Source organism: Somniosus microcephalus, chromosome 4 (assembly GCF_052327205.1).
Source record: "Somniosus microcephalus isolate GS21.2 chromosome 4, FLI_Smic_1.0, whole genome shotgun sequence".
NCBI lineage: Eukaryota > Metazoa > Chordata > Chondrichthyes > Squaliformes > Somniosidae > Somniosus > Somniosus microcephalus.
This window is the reverse complement of record NC_140990.1, coordinates 87,395,353-87,410,610: the sequence shown is the minus strand read 5'-3', so window position 1 is coordinate 87,410,610 and position 15,258 is coordinate 87,395,353.

Below are 15,258 nucleotides of genomic sequence, written 5' to 3'. Positions count from 1 at the left end.
CCCAATCTCCATATCCCTTGATTCCCCTAGAGTCCAAAAATCTATCTATCTCAGTCTTGAATATACTCAAAGACTCAGCATTCACAGCCCTCTGGGGCAGAGAATTCCAAAGATTCATAGCCCTCTGAGTGAAGAAATTCCTCCAAATCTCAGTCTTAAATGGCCGACCCCTTACCCTGAGACTATGGCCCCAAGTTCTAGACAGTCCAGTCAGGGGAAACAACCTCTCAGCATCTACCCTGTCAATCCCCCTCAGAATCTTGTATGTTTCAATGAGATCACCTCTCATTCTTCTAAACTCCAGCGAGTATATCACACAGGAGATTAGTGTCAATGCAGTGAAGTCTCTTGCAGGGTTTATCCCTGTGAAAATTCTGTTGGATAATCAGGAATGTGGGTACTGGGGATCTCCTGTGTAAATAATTGCAGAATCACAGAGGGATCTTTACTCGGACTGTAACCCGTGCTGTACCTGCCCTGGGAGTGTTTGATGGGACAGTGTAGAGGGAGATTTACTCTGTATTTAACCCGTGCTGTACCTACCCCGGGAGTAATTGATGCGACAATGTAGAGGGAGCTTTACTCTCTATCTAACCCGTGCTGTACCTGCCCTGGGAGTGTTTGATGGGACAGTGTAGAGGGAACTTTACTCTGTATCTAACCCGTGCTATACTTGCCCTGGGAGTGTTTGATGGGACAGTGTAGAGGGAGCTTTACTCTGTATCTAACCCGTGCTGTACCTGCCCCGGGAGTGTTTGATGGGGCAGTGTAGAGGGAGCTTTACTCTGGATCTAACCCGTGTTGTACCTGCTCTGGGGGTGTTTGATGGGACAGTGAAGAGGGAGCTTTACTCTGGATCTAACCCGTGCTGTACCTGCCTTGGGAGTGTTTGAACCTGCAAGTTAATAAGACGAGGCATTAGCTAGAATCTTACACCCTAAGTCTCTTTGCTCTTCCACTCCTGTCGAAGTTTTACCATTTCATGTACATTTCCTGTGTTTTTCTTCCTCCTAAATCTATCACCTCACACATCTCCAGTCTGAAGAACATCCATTAACCACTACTCTCTGCTTTCTGCCCTTTACCCAACTTCCTATCCACGCTGCCCCACTCCCTTTAATACCGTGAGCCTTAATTTGATCAACAAGCCTCCCATCCGGCACCTTATCAAACACCTTTTGACAATCCATCTACACAACATCCACTGCACTTCCTCCCTCACTGCACCGAGTGCAGCCCCAGGCCCAATTATAAAAACAAGTGAACATTATCCACCTGCCTGTTCCCTCAGCAAAGGGACCCCGCGCCAAACTCCGGGACAGACAGGAAGTCAGGGAGCGTCTGTAAATGGAGGAGAAATGGAGACTGGTCAGGGAGCGTCTGTAAATGAAGGAAAAATGGTGACTGGTCAGGGAGCATCTGTAAATGGAGGAGAAATGGTGACTGGTCAGGGAGCGTCTGTAAATGGAGGAGAAATGGAGACTGGTCAGGGGCCTTTATTCCCCTTATTGGACACAAGGCTCTTTGTCTCACAACACACTGGCTCAGGTTTTAACAATCGGTTTATAGGGAAATAGTGAATTAAAAATTGCAAAACTGAGATTGTTAGTTTTACACAGGATTACACAGGATATATGGCACAGAAACAGGCCATTCGGCCCAACCAGTCCATGCCGGCTTTTATGCTCCACACGAGCCTCCTCCAGCCTTTCCTCATCTAAATCTATCAGCATAACCCTCTATTCCCTTCTCTCTCATATGCTTGTCCAGCCTCCCCTTAAATGCATCGATACTATTCGCTTCAACCACTCCCTGTGGTAGCGAGTTCCACATTCTCACCACTCTCTGTGTGAAGAAGTTTCTTCTGAATTCCCTATTGGATTTCTTGGTGACTATCTTATATTGATGGCCTCTAGTTATGCTCTTCCCCACAAGTGGAATCTTTGGTCGCCTTATCTGAGGAAGGATGTTCTTGCCATGGGGGGAGTGCAGCGAAGATTCACCAGACTGATACCTGGGATGGCAGGAATGACAGATGAGGAGAAATTGGGTCGATTGGGCTTATATTTGCTGGAGTTTAGAAGAATGAGAGGGGATCTCATTGAAACTTATAAAATTCTGACAGGACTGGACAGACGAGATGCAGGAAGGATGTTCCCTATGGCGGGGGAGTCCAGAACCAGGGGTCACAGTCTAAAGATAAGGGGTAAGCCATTTAGGACAGAGATGAGGAGGAATTTCTTCACCCAGAGAGTGGTGAACCTGTGGAATTCTCTACCACAAAAGGCAGTTGAGGCCAATTCATTAAATATATTCAAGAAGGAATTAGATATATTTCTTAAGGCTAAAGGGATCAAGGGATATGGGGAGAAAGCAGGGACAGGGAATGAATTTGGATGATCAGCCATGATCTCATTAAATGGCGGAGCAGGCTCGAGGGGCCGAATGGCCTAATCCTGCTCCTATCTTATATGTTTCTGTTCTCTCTGTATCCACTCTACCTTCCATTCCACGAGGACCTTTCCAGAATCTAGTGAATTTTGGAAGATCACGACCAATGCATCCACTATCTCCGCAGCCACCTCTTTTAGAACCCTCGGATGTAGGCCGTCAGGTCCAGGGGATTTGTCAGCTTTTAGTCCCATTACTTTCTCAAGTACTTTTTCGTGACTGATATTAATTACTTTAAGTTTCTCACTCTCATTAGCCCCTTGGTTCCCCACTATTTCTGGAATCTCAACCTTCTCCAGTGTAGCTCACGAGTGGTCGGGACCTCTCGCCCTGACCGAGGTGGACGAGAAGCCTGCGCAGCCCCTCCGTGTCAAGTATGACAACGTGGACAGAGATGTGCTGGGTAAAGTGCTGAGCCCGGCCCAGGTACTGACTGCAGCTGAGAGCTGAACACACAGGAACTGCTCCGGTGCCTGGAGCCAGCAACAAGAGGCAACAAAAGCAAGGAAGGCATAGAGTCCAAAAGCAAGGAAGTTATGATGAACCTTCATAAAACACTGGTCCGGCCTCAACTGGAGTATTGTGTCCAATTCTGGGCACCGCACTTTAGGAAGGATGTGAAAGCCTCAGAGATGGTGCAGAAAAGATTTACAAGAATGGTTCCAGGGATGAGGGATTTCAGTTACGTGGATAGACTGGAGAAGCTGGGGTTGTTCTCCTTCGAGCAGAGAAGGTTGGGAGGAGATCTGATAGAAGTGTTCAAAATCATGAGGGGTCCAGACAGAGTAGATAGACAGAAACTGTTCCCATTGGCGGAACGGTCAAGAACCAGAGGATATATTCTGGGGATGTTGGCCTGAACGAGAACACTGGCATTGGTGCGCCTAGCCTGCCAATGGATTTGCAGGATCTTGCGGAAGCAGCATTGGTGGTACCTCTCCAGTGCTTTGAGGTGCCGGTTGTACATGGTCCATGTCTCTGAGGCATACAGGAGGGCGGGTATTACTACTGCTCTGTAGACCATGAGCTTGCTGCCAGGTTTGAGGTCCTGGTCTTCAAACACTCTCTTCCTCAGGCGACCAAAGGCTGCACTGGCACACTGAAGGCGGTGTTGGACTTCGTCATCGATGTCTGCCCTTGTTGAAAGTAGGCTCCTGAGGTATGGAAAGTGGTCCACATTGTCCAAGGCCTTGTCGTGGATTTTGATAATCGGGGGGCAGTACTGTGTGGTGGGGGCAGGTTGGTAGAGGACCTTTGTCTTACGGATGTTTAGTGTAAGGCCCATGCTCTCGTATGCTTTGGTGAAGGTGTTAATGGCTTGGAGTTCGACCTCCGAGTGAGCGCAGGCGCAAAATCTACAGAGAGATCAGATACACAAATCTTTAAAAGTTGGAGGACAAGTTTATAAAGTGGTTTAAAAATGTTACCCGAGGTTTTTTCTAAATGGGGCGTAGAAAACAAAACCATCGGTTCGGCTGCAGGTAGAATAAGTTTTGGGAATCTTACACTGGGAAGGATGTCGGGGCAACAGAGAGGCTGCAGAATAAATTCACTGAGGTTATACCACAGATGAGAGGCTTTAGTTATCAGAGAATCAGAGAATGATACAGCACAAAAGACGGCCATTCAGCCCATCATGCTTGTGCCAGCTCTTTGGGAGAGCTATCCAATTAGTCCCACTCCCTTGCTCTTTCCCCATATCCCGGTAAATGTTTTCCCTTGAAATATTTATCCAATTCCATTTTGAAAGTTACTCTTGAATCTGCTTCCTCCACCCTTTCAGGCAGTGCATTTCAGATCATAATAACTCGCTGGGTAAAGAAATGTTTCCTCATGATGACCTGTCTGCAGTGAAGCGCCTGTTTGAGTTTCTAACTGAGGCGAACTTCTCTTTCCCAGGAGGAGAGATGAGAGAAACTGGGGCACTTCTCATTAGAACAAATCAGGATGAGAGGAGATGTGAGCGAGGTGTTTAAACTTGATCAACGACACCGACCAAAATATCAGAGACACTCCCTGTCCTTCAGGACCTGTGTCCAGGGGAGAAGCTGATGGGTTTATCAGATCATCTTTGGGTTAAATGTTGTGCTCGTGGAGCTGAGCCCCTAGTGTCAGCATCAAACACTCTCCAGTCGGGTACAGCACGGGTTAGATACAGAGTAAACCCATCAGCTGCTCCCCGACACAGATACCGAGGGACAGGGAGTGTCCGGGACAATGACATTTCTCACTCAATAAGGTATAAATTGATCCTGTACCTCTACCCATTAATCCTGGGCTCCACACGGGGCGAATCCTGCTCCTGTTTCCCTTCCTGTAACAGCACTGAGCTAGACCCAGCCCATAATGAGCAGGGCTCATGGAGGTTGGTTGCTAGGTACTGCAGTGATGTCATAAAGCAGGGCCATTCAGCCCAGCTGGTCGTCTCCTTGTCCCTTTAAAGGTGGAGAGCCGGGACACCCTGTCTCCAAACACATCCCACCTGTTCATACTGAGAATCCCCGGGGAAGGCCCAAGGCCCAGAGTGTGGAACACAACCAAGGGGGAAAGAGGAGGAGAGAAGGGGAGGTAAATCAAGGAGTTGGGACTGAGGGACACCAAGCTTCAGTTTTAGAGCCTGTAGACTTCAGGAGGGGAAGAGTGAGTTCAGTAGTTTTAGGATCCAGGGAGAGAACAAGGAGCAGATGGGGAGACTGGTGTGGATTCCAGCACAGTGAGGATGTAGGGGGAGGGAGATTGTGTCAGGCCATGTATTAGGGGTGCAGGAGGGACAAGAGAGGAAAGGTCAGAGGAGCAATTACTGCAGCAGTGCCCATAAATAGTGAGAGAGAGAGAAGGTGGGGGTTCGAGTGGACCAGGGACAGTCTGTTAAACTCTGTTTGCTGTGGCCAGTTTTCCTTCAGTTAAAAATGGCCTCCTGTAGCCCAGTGACACAAACAGCCCATTAAACTCAACCAATGGCCTCTGGTCTGGTGAGGTCTCCCTTTGTGAAACATCGGCTGTTGTTAAAGCTTTTCATTCTGACACGCTCACACTGAGAAATGAGCTGCAGAACTGCTGACACCATCAGCTTTAAGGAGACGTTTCCCTTTGGAGATCGGATTGTCCATTGAGTTTGATTAAACTGATGTTAAAGTAACAAGGCTGCTTTGCCCCGTGACAATAACAGATTATCAGAATATTTCCCATAGGTTATAATCCAATGTTACAGGGGCTCACTGATGTGCCTCAATAATTCCGAGACTCGATGTTAGCGAAACAAAACAAGGCTTTTATTAACTTAGAAGGTAACACGCAGTGGAGAGAGGTATCTTCCATCTGGAGGTCTGCAGTACTGAATATGAGGCCAGACTGAGCTTGCTTACATAGGGGCCAGGTATGGGCGGAGCCCTACACACAATACATTACAATATACAATACAATGGTGAGGAGACGGAACTGAGGTAAGGGAACTGAAACCTGAAACCAACCACAGTCACAGGCAGTGATGAATGGAATATTTCATCACATTCACCCCTTCTATAGATTTAGTCTGCTCGGGGGTTTGATAGTCCTCTGCGACCGACGTGGCTGTTGTGGTGTCGCGGGTGTCGGCTGGGTGTCCCCGGTGGCCTCCTGGGTCTCTGCCGGGGGTGCCGCCAGGGTTGTTGAAGGGGTAGTTGGTGGGGGTGCCGTTGGTCGATGTTCTTCCGGGGGTGATGAAAGAGTAGTGGGTGGGTAAGAGTTGCTGTGATCGTTGTTGTTGCTATTGCCGTGGTTGTTGTCGTTACCGGCTGGGGCGACGTCTTTTATGGACACGGTGTCCTCCCTTCTGTCGGCGTGCCGGACATACGCGTATTGGGGGTTGGCGTGGAGTAGGTGCACTGGCTCCACGAGAGGGTCCGTCTTGTGGCCCCTCACATGCCTTCGCACGAATACCGGGCCTGGGGTGGAGAGCCGTGACGGCATGGATACGCCTGAGGTGGATTTCCGGGGAAAGACAAACATTCGTTCATGAGGCGTGGCATTAGTGGCAGTACACAATAGCGACCGTATCGAATGGAGCACATCTGAGAGGACTTCCTGCCAGCGGGAGATAGGGAGGCCCTTGGTCCTTAGAGCTAGAGTGACTGCTTTCCATACTGTCCCGTTCTCTCGCTCCACTTGACCGTTACCCCGGGGGTTGTAGCTGGTGGTACGGCTCGTGGCGATCCCCCTGGACAGCATGTACTGGCGTAGCTCTTCACTCATGAAGGATGCCCCCCTATCCGTATGGATGTAGCTCGGCATACCAAACAGGCAGAACAGGCTGTTGAAGCATTTAATGACCGTGGCGCTGGTCATGTCTGGGCAGGGGAAGGCGAATGGGAAATGGGAGTATTCGTCCACAATGTTCAGGAAGTAAACATTGCGGTCGACTGACGGGAGGGGGCCCTTGAAATCTAAGCTGAGCCGCTCAAAGGGCCGTGTAGCTTTGATTAAGTGGGCTCTATCTGGGCGGTAGAACCGAGGCTTGCACTCAGCGCAAATGCGGCAGTTCCTGGTCAGAGACCGAACTTCCTCAATCGAGTAGGGTAAGTTACGGGACTTTATGAAGTGGAACAGCCGCGTGACCCCTGGGTGGCAGAGGTCGTTGTGGAGGGTCTGTAGCCGATCCCCGGTGGCGCTGGCACACATCCCTCGTGAGAGGGCACCAGGGGATTCGTTAAGGGCCCCTGGCCGGTAAATTATGTCATACTCGAAGGTGGAGAGCTCGATCCGCCACCTAAGAATCTTATCATTTTTAATCTTCCCCCTCTGTTTATTATTGAACATAAACGCTACCGACCGCTGGTCGGTAAGTAGGGTGAAGCGTTTGCCGGCTAGGTAGTGGCGCCAGTGGCGCACTGCCTCCACGATGGCTTGGGCCTCCTTTTCTACGGAGGAGTGTCTGATCTCGGGCCCTTGGAGGGTTCTCGAGAAGAAAGCTACGGGCCGCCCCGCCTGGTTGAGGGTGGCCGCCAAGGCAAAGTCAGACGCATCACTTTCCACTTGAAAGGGAGTGTTCTCGTCCACTGCCTGTAGCGTGGCCCGCTCAATATCCTGCTTAATGCTTTTGAAGGCACCATGGGCCTCAGCAGAGAGCGGAAAAGAGGATGCTTTCAAGAGGGGGCGGGCTTTGTCGGAGTAGTTGGGGACCCATTGGGAATAATAAGAAAATAACCCCAGGCACCTTTTCAGGGCTTTGGGAGTGTTGGGCAGGGGCAGCTCCCGAAGGGGGCGCAATCGGTCGGGGTCTGGTCCGATTTCCCCATTCTCCACCACGCTGCCTAGTATGCAGAGACGCGTGGTGTTGAAAATGCACTTGTCCTCGTTGTAGGTGAGGTTGAGTTTTTGTGCGGTTTTCAGGAACCTCTCGAGGTTCGAGTCGTGATCCTGCTGGTTGTGACCGCAGATGGTGACGTTGTCGAGGTAGGGGAAGGTTGCCTGCACATGGTGGTCATCGACCATGCGGTCCATCTCCCTCTGGAAGACCGAGACCCCATTCGTCACCCCAAAGGGGACTCTGAGGAATTGGTAGAGGCGTCCGTTCGCCTCGAAGGCGGTGTACGGGCGGTCCTCTGGTCTGATAGGGAGCTGGTGGTACGCTGACTTGAGGTCGATGGTGGAGAACACCCGGTATTGGGTGATTTGGTTCACCATTTCTGATATGCGGGGTAGCGGGTAGGCGTCTAGTTGGGTGTACCTGTTGATCGTTTGGCTATAGTCGATCACCATCCGTTTCTTCTCGCTACCCCTTACCACTACCACTTGGGCGCGCCACGGGCTGTTGCTGCGTTCAATAATGCGCTCTTTCAGGAGCCTGTCTACCTCGGTCGCAATAAACCGCCTGTCCTCCCAGCTGTACCTCCTGCTTTTGGCCGCTATTGGCCGGCAGTTAGGGGTAAGGTTCGCGAATAGCGAAGGCGGCTTTACCTTCAGGGTAGCCAGACCGCACACTGTGAGGGGCGGCTGGGACCCACCGTACTTGAGCGTGATGCTTTAGTGGTTGCACTGGAAATCCAGGCCCAAGATCACGCTCGCACATAGATTCTTCATGATTAATACTTTAAAATTATCGTATACAGTTCTGTTAACGGACAATTGTACCGTGCAGTAACCCAGAATGGTCGATGTCTGGGTTTTATCAGCCATAGAGATGGTACCCTGAGAATGGGACCACCTTTAGGGAGAGTTGTTGTGCCAGTTCAGGGTGGATAAAACTCTCCGTGCTTCCACTGTCAATTAAACATTTAACCCGGCACCCATTTACCTCGATGTCCACCATTGATTTGGATAGCGGGTGCGGCCTGGTCTGGTCCACTGTGACCGATGCCACTGTAGGGCCCTGATTGAGACAAGATGGCGTCCACGCTGTCTGCTCATGAGATGGCGGACCCCACGAGGTCGGGCAAGATGGCGTCCAAGATGGCCGCTCCCATGGTGCACACGCGGCGGTGGCGGGTTTTCCGGCGGGGTTCCCTCTGCACACCTTCCCGAAGTGCCCCTTCTTACCGCACTTAAAGCAGGTGGTGCCTTTCACCGGGCACAGGTTTCTGGTGTGCTTTGGCTGCCCGCAGAAGTAGCAGTTGGGTCCCCGACACGTCGCGGCTGTCGTAGGGCTTCTGGGGGGAGAGCGGGGCCCCGACGGTGTCGGGCTGCCGGGCGGGGAAGATGCCTTCCAAGATGGCGGCGCCCTTGGTGCACACGTGGCGGCGTGGACGGCGCGGGCTGAAGAGTAGGCGTCCGAGTTTCTCTGGGCCACATCCAGGGATCGCGCGGTGTCCGCAGCCTGTTTCAGGTCCAATCCCGTTTTTTCCAGCAGTCTCTGCCGGATGTAAGTGGAGCTGAGGCCTGTGATAAAGGCATCGCGAACAAGCTCGTCAGTGTACACTGCGGCTTTTACATCTTGGCACTTGCAGTCTTTGCCAAGCATTTTCAGGGTGCCTAGGAACTCCTCCACCGATTCCCCAGGTCGCTGTGCGCGAGTAGCGAGCAGATGCCTAGCATACACCTCATTCGTAGGCTGCTGGTAATGCACCTTTAAGATGTCGCAGGCGGCCAGGTACGTGTCGGCGTCTTGGATGAGGGGGTAAACCCGGTGGCTTACCCAATTCCGCAGAATTCCGAGTTTCATACTCGCAGCGTCCGTAGCGTCTTTGACGGCTGCGGAATTGTCCAGGAAGAATTCCATACACATAAACCAGTGTCCGAAGTGTGCCGATGCATCCGAAGCATGCTGGTCCAAATCCAAACGTTCGGGTTTTAGGAGTTGATCCATTGTGTTGAAAAATAAGTTAATAAAATTGATGTGCCTCAATAATTCCGAGACTCGATGTTAGCGAAACAAAACAAGGCTTTTATTAACTTAGAAGGTAACACACAGTGGAGAGAGGTATCTTCCATCAGGAGGTCTGCAGTACTGGATATGAGGCCAGACTGAGCTTGCTTACATAGGGGCCAGGTATGGGCGGAGCCCTACACACAATACATTGCAATATACAATACAATGGTGAGGAGACAGAACTGAGGTAAGGGAACTGAAACCTGAAACCAACCACAGTCACAGGCAGTGATGAATGGAATATTTCCCGTGACAATAACAGATTATCAGAATATTTCCCATAGGTTATAATCCAATGTTACAGGGGCTCACTGCCCTGGGTGGTTGAAGTGGACCCTGTGATATAATAGAATTTTCTGTCCTGTCAGACTTGGACATCTTGTAGATCCATCTTTTAAAAAGTTGTGCGATCTCAGTTCTCAGATGGATTCCACTCAGTTTGTAACAAGTTCTCAATCAGCTCGTCGTATTGTCAAGACATCAAGGACCCGACACACTGCGTGTGTGGAAAACAAAGCTCATTTATTTGACATTGATACAGATTAAACTCCAGCCCAGTTATAGGGGTTACTAACATCAGCTGAAACAAACCCCAACTGTCCGAATTAACAAGGTTCAGTCCTGGATGTGATTAACAGCAGCAATAACAGCAGAATCCAACCCCTGCAGTCACTTGTGAACTCGCTGGTGTGTCAGCAGGTGGAATGAACCATTGAACCCCTTCCCACACACAAAGCAGGTAAACGGGATCTCCCCGGTGTGAGTGCATTGATGAATTTCCAGCTCAGACGGGTAATTGAATCCCTTCCCGCAGACCCAACATATACACGGTTTCTCCATGGTGCGGGTGTCCTTGTGTCTCTCCAGGTTGGATGATCAGTTGAAGCCTCGTCCACACACAGAACACGTGTACGGTTTCACCCCGCTGTGAATGGTGCGATGTTTTTTCAGGCTGTGTAACTGGTTAAAGCTCTTTCCAAAGTCAGTGCACTGGAACACTCTCACTTGGGTGTGTCTCGGTGCTTTTCCAGTCACACTGATGTTTGAAATCTTTTCCCACAGATAGAACAGACAAACATTCCTCCTTCCACATTCAAAGGGCTGATGATACTCAGCCTGTTACTTGGATTGGACTTGTCTCCATTCCCGTGCCGAGGGGATTGCTGTACCAGATGGGAGGGGCAACATTTGGGGACTCTCGATTCTCCACCAATTCCCATTCCCCTTCTTTCTGGTGGATAATGGAGGTGCCACTGTGTGTAATGTGCAAGTCAGTAAGAATTGTCAGCAAGGATTAATCAGCACTTTCTAATTGGAGATGTTAATCAGCAGAACTTTTCAAACACTGAATTGTACCAAAGATTATTAAAAGGTTGAAGTAAAATGTCTAGTTTTACTGTAAACAAATTTCTGATGAGTGTCCCTGAATTAAGGGGAAAGATCACAGACAGCGGTTCTTAAAGGGACACTGCAGCCCGGAGAACACAATCAGTTATATATCCAGAATATTAAACTCCAGCCCAGTTATAGGGTTATTAACATCAACAGAAACAAACCCCAACTGTCAGAATAAATATGGTTCAGTTCTGGATGTGATTAACAGCAGCAAGAACAGCAGAATCCAACCCCTGCAGTCACATGTGAACTCGCTGGTGTGTCAGCAGGTTGTATGATTTAGTGAATCTCTTCCCACACATACAGCAAGTGAATGGCCTCTCCCCAGTGTGAGTGTGCTGGTGTACAATGAGATTGGATGACAGCTTGAATCTCTTCCCACAGTGAGAGCAACTGAATGGCTTATCGTCATAGAAATATGACCAAAATAACACATTTTAACCCCAAAGCTGTAAATCCCCGTCCCACACACTCTCCCTCCTCCCTGTGCTGAAATCCAAACCCATCGCACCATCTCCAACATTTCTTTCCTCCACTCCTAGTTGTTCACCATTTACATGAATGATTTGGACTTGGGAATCAGAAGTACAATTTCAAAATTTGCAGTTGACACTAAATTGGGGGATGTAGTTAATACTGAGGAAGACTGCGATGGCATCTTTGTAGAATTATTCAGTTGTGTTCAGTAAATAGCAGCATCTTTTAATTTGCTTTGACTGATCACATCATTATAAAGTTATGTGAAAAACAGAAATCATTAACAGCTCCCAATTTCAGAATTGTCAGATGCAAACTCAACTTCTTCCAAGTACAATCTAACATTTCAAAAATTGTAATGGATGTAGGCGAGATATTCGGACTGTTGTCTAACACAATCCAAACACAGTGACACACAGACAGATGGGCAGGTGTAGCTTCACTGCGAATCCTTTCAAGCCTCACTAAAAAGTGGCAGACAGGCAATCCATTGTTCACTAATGGAGTTGTGATCTTTGTAAATTAAGAAAGGAAATGCATGGAAATGTGTTAAAGAGTTGATTAACAGAGTGGAGCATCATCTCCCTTTAATTTCTATTTCTGACACCAGGCAACAGAAAAAGGTCATTACAACACGACATAAACAGACTCTGGAAGACAGACACTTTATCAAGGCGGAAGTGGACAGACTGCTGCGGGAAGGCATTATTGAATGCAGTACCAGCCTGTGGCGTGCCCAAGTAGTCATAGTTAAAAATAGCGAAAAGAAACGGATGGTAATTGACTACAGCCAGACTGTTAATATTTATACCCAGCTGGATGCCTACCCTTTACCCCGCATATCAGATTGCGCAATACCGAGTCTTCTCGACTATCGACCTCAAATCCGCGTATCACCAGCTCCCCATTAGAACGGAGGACCGCCCATACACCGCCTTCGAGGCGAACGGGCACCTCTACCATTTTCTCAGAGTGCCCTTCGGAGCAACAAATGGGGTCTCGGTCTTCCAACGTGAGATGGACCGCATGGTTGACGAGAATAAACTACAAGCTACCTACCCCTATCTGGACAATGTCACTAACTGCGGGCACAACCAGCAAGACCACGATCTAAATCTTGCGAGATTTTTAAAAGCTGCCCTAAAGCTGAATCTAACCTACATCTTCAACACAACCCGTCTCTGTATCCTCGGCTGTGTGGTGGAAGATGGGGTAATTGGACCGGACCCTGACCGATTACGCCCCCTAAAGGAACTGCCCCTGCCACACAATCCCAAAGCTTTAAAAAGGTGCCTGGGATTTTTTTCGTATTATGCCCAATAGGTGCCCAATTACTCTGATAAGGCCCGACCCCTCATTAAATCGACGTCCTTCCCACTATCAGCTGAAGCTCGGGAGGCTTTCACCAGTATTAAACAGGACATTGAAAGGGCTGCAGTGTGTGCAGTGGACGAATGCATTCCCTTTCAAGCCAAAAGCGATGCGTCAGACTTTGCCTTAGCTGCGACCCTCAATCAGGCTGGGAGACCTGTGGCCTTCTTCTCCCGAACCCTTCAGGGACCTGAAATCAGGCACTCTTCTGTCGAGAAGGAGGCACAGGCTATAGTGGAGGCAGTGCGGCACTGGAGACACTACCTAGCCAGCAAACGTTTCACCCTGCTCACCGACCAGCGGTTGGTGGCTTTCATGCTTAATAACAAACAAAGGGGGAAAATCAAGAATGACAAAATACTCAGGTGGAGGATCGAACTATCCACGTTCGACTATGATATTATATACAGGCCGGGAGCCCTTAATGAACCCCCAGACGCCCTATCGCGGGGAATGTGTGCCAGCATTCATACGGACAAATTACAGGGTCTCCACAACGACCTCTGTCACCCAGGGGTCACCCGACTATACCATTTTATAAAGTCCCGCAATCTGCCCCACTCCATCGAGGAGGTCAGTGCAATGACCAGAGCCTGCCGCATCTGTGCGGAATGCAAGCCTCGTTTCTACAGGCCTGACCGTGCACACCTTATCAAAGCCACACGGCCATTCGAGCACCTAAGTCTGGACTTCAAGGGACCCCTTCCCTCTGCCGCCCGTAACGTATACTTCCTCAATATCATTGATGAATATTCCCGCTTTCCCTTCGCCATTCCCTGCCCAGACATGACCAGTGCCATGGTCATCAAGTGTCTCTGTAATCTATTCTGCATGTTTGGCATGCCGAACTACATACACAGCGATAGGGGGACGTCATTCATGAGTGACGAGCTGCGCCAGTTCTTGCTCTCGAAGGGGATAGCCACTAGCAGAATCACTAGCTACAACCCCCGGGGTAATGGGCAAGTGGAAAGGGAGAATGCTACTGTTTGGAAGGCTGTCACATTAGCCTTAAAGTCAAAAGGCCTTCCGACCTCCCGCTGTCAGGAAGTCCTCCCAGACGTGCTCCACTCCATAAGGTCTCTGTTATGTACTGCCACTAACGCTACCCCTCAAGAAAAGATGTTCGTTTTCCCCCGGAAATCCACCTCGGGCATATCTCTACCCACGTGGCTGACGTCTCCGGGAACAGTACTATTGCGGAAGCACGTGAGAGGCCATAAAACGGACCCCCTTGTGGAAAAGGTACAGCTCCTCCATGCAAACCCTCAGTACGCCAATACCGAATACTCTGACGGGCGAGAGGACACTGTTTCCATAAAAGACCTCGCTCCCTCGGGGAGCGGAGAGAACGATGGGAGACTACCCGATGAAGACCTACACTACAAAGAGACAGGACGCCCAGAGGTATCAATACCCAACTTTAACCTGGAGGACACTGCAGATAACCTGGAAGACACTGCGGAGGCCCGGACAGCGGAGGAACCAGAATCCACTCCCCTAGAGGCACCCCAACCGGCTTTGCGCCGATCACTGAGAACTGCAAAACCTCCTGACAGACTCACTTATACCAACTTTTAAGAAACATCACCCCGATGGACTAAATCTATAGAAGGGGTGAATGTAATGAAATCTGTTTGTCTTGATCCTGTATTCGTTTTGCACTCATGTATATTACCCTCCCCCACTGTGTATAGTTTCACTTCCTCTTTCCCGACTAACCTGGGAGGTTCCAGGTCTTGGCTCTTGGCTCCGCCCCTGACTTCTCTTACATAAAGATCCCAGGATCTGTATGACTCATTCCTGTGAACCAGTCGGCGTGTTGAGATGTTAGCTCTGATCTTAGTGATTAAAAGCCAACTTGTTTAAGTCTATAACTTCTAGTTTTGTGGTTATTGAAGGCCCATCAGAAATGCATGGAAATGTGTTAAAGAGTTGATTAACAGAGTGGAGCATCATCTCCCTTTGATTTCTATTTCTGACACCAGGCAACAGAAAAAGGTCATTGCAACACGACATAAACAGACTCTTCACGTGTGAGACATCACACTTCAGAGCAACACGCCCGCCAGCTCTGGCCACAAACCTCAGAACAGTCAACTTTTCAGCAGCTGCAGCCCTGATGAAATAACTAGTAGTTTAACATGTCTCGTCGAGCTTTTGTATCAAAATAGAAGAAATGTATTTGTGACACACACACTGTTGTGTCTGTGTATAATAAG